This window comes from Diabrotica undecimpunctata, unplaced genomic scaffold, assembly GCF_040954645.1.
Source record: "Diabrotica undecimpunctata isolate CICGRU unplaced genomic scaffold, icDiaUnde3 ctg00001258.1, whole genome shotgun sequence".
NCBI classification, from domain to species: domain Eukaryota; kingdom Metazoa; phylum Arthropoda; class Insecta; order Coleoptera; family Chrysomelidae; genus Diabrotica; species Diabrotica undecimpunctata.
Genome location: NW_027312100.1, coordinates 1 through 2,069, shown reverse-complemented (window position 1 = coordinate 2,069; position 2,069 = coordinate 1).

Here is a 2,069-nt window from a genome sequence, read left to right as displayed (position 1 = left end):
GATATTTCAGGTCAACAAAAATATACAAAGTGTAGGTGTGTGTGTAAAAGACATGGCACGGAAACAAGTCCATCAGCCACAGAATGTTTGATCTATGTTTAAAGATATTTTTTTTTATTCTTGTTTGTTACTTTTTTTTAGATAATGTATAAATGACTAAAGTTATACTAATTTATATTTCTACTTTTACATCTTTAATAAAATTTATTAGCAATTCTAAGGTTTATCTAATAGCAGTTGCCAACATATGTGATAGACTTAACGGAGGCACATATTTCATTTCAATAAGAGTTTGAATTAATTTATTAGATTTTCCTAAATATTTATTGCATCCAAAGAAAATACGGCTAAGATCTCCGTAAGAACTTAATATAACAACTGCAGGATGGTGCTGGTAATATTCCAAGCTTAAATGAATGCGACGGAATCGACCATGATTCGTTTTTAACCGAAATACACTTGCCGAGAAGAATTTGGTAGTCGAGTAATTTAATATACAGTGATGAGTGTCTTACCACCCGGCAAAATAGCGGAAAGGATAGAAGACAGATAAAGTTGTGAGATAGTATGAGATAAAGCTAGTTCTTGACGTGGCTATTTCACTTCAGTCATAATTATACGGATGACCTCGAAAATATTTTGTTTTAATAATTTCTGATGTTAGAATAAATGATTGAATAAATTAAGATACATTATAGTAAAAAACATTAATTATTAGCGATTTTAAATTATAAAATTTTTAAGTTTATTTAATATTAAAAATAACTTAACTGAAATATTTGATTAAACTAAAGGTAGGTATGTTCTATCCTAACACAATTGTGTGTGGAAATTGGCGTAATAGTTAGAGATGTGGTCTAATGACAAGAAGATTGAAGGTTGAATTCACACCAAGGATAAAATTTTTGTTTTAGTCAATCAAAAAATAATAGAAAATATGATACATATTAGGTAAAAAGTTTTCGAAAAACTCACTATTTACAATTTATTCTTATTCCAATGTTAAAAAATAGAAATACAAAATAATTCAATTTCAGTTTTACAGTCTTCAGTTGTGATTGCAAAATAATCCGATTGAGACTGTTTAATGCCAAATCCATCACTAAATTCTCAGTGTTAATATCAATTCTTCTATACAGGTAGTGATTTTCAAAACAATTAACAACATTGTAATGAATGCGCGCGAACAGCTGCCTGCTTTACAGCTAACCAAATCATCAACCAAGCCATCAAAAATAATAACATACCGAGAAGTGTTTTTGCACGGTAAACAGAAACTTTTTATTGAAAAAACAATTCGTGAAAATGGTTTTAACGGTCGAAGAAAAAGTGCAAATTGTTGTCTGGCATGTGAATGGATTATCAGATAACATGATTAGACAACAATTTGTAAATATGTTTCCAAATAGGCTGGCTCTAGCACGATCAACAATTCAGTCTATTATACGTAATTTTTTTCTTTATGGATCCGTGTTCACTCCATGAGGAGTTCGTAGACGAAGGGAGGTAAATCCAGATTTGGAACTAAGGGACACTTTGATTTGTGCAAGTATTGAGCAAAATCCTACCCAATCAACATCTTGTCTCGGAGAACAATATGGAATTTCAAGATTTAGAGTAGGTAAAATTTTGAAAAGACATGGATACCGTCCCTATAAACTTTATAAATCCAACGAACAATTTCCTGGGGATCAATATAGACGTTTAGAATTTTGTCAAACTGCAATGGAAATGTCACATCAAGATGAACATTTTTTTAGAGAACGTTTTGTTCACCGATTAATGTACGTTTTCATTGCAGGGCCGTCACAATTCAATGAATGCTCGTATTGGTCTCGAGGAAATCCTCTTCAGATTTATGTCGCTCGTACCCAGCGTCCTCGAAAAGTAAATGTTTGGGGAGGCATAATAGGGAATCTTGTCATTGGTCCATTTTTTATAGACGGTATGTTGACTGGGCGGAAATACTTGGAACTTCTGCAAAATCAAATTGTCCCAGCCCTTCGTAATTTACCAATACCTTTCGATTCCATATGGTTTCAACACGATGGTTACTCTGAGATAGCGCG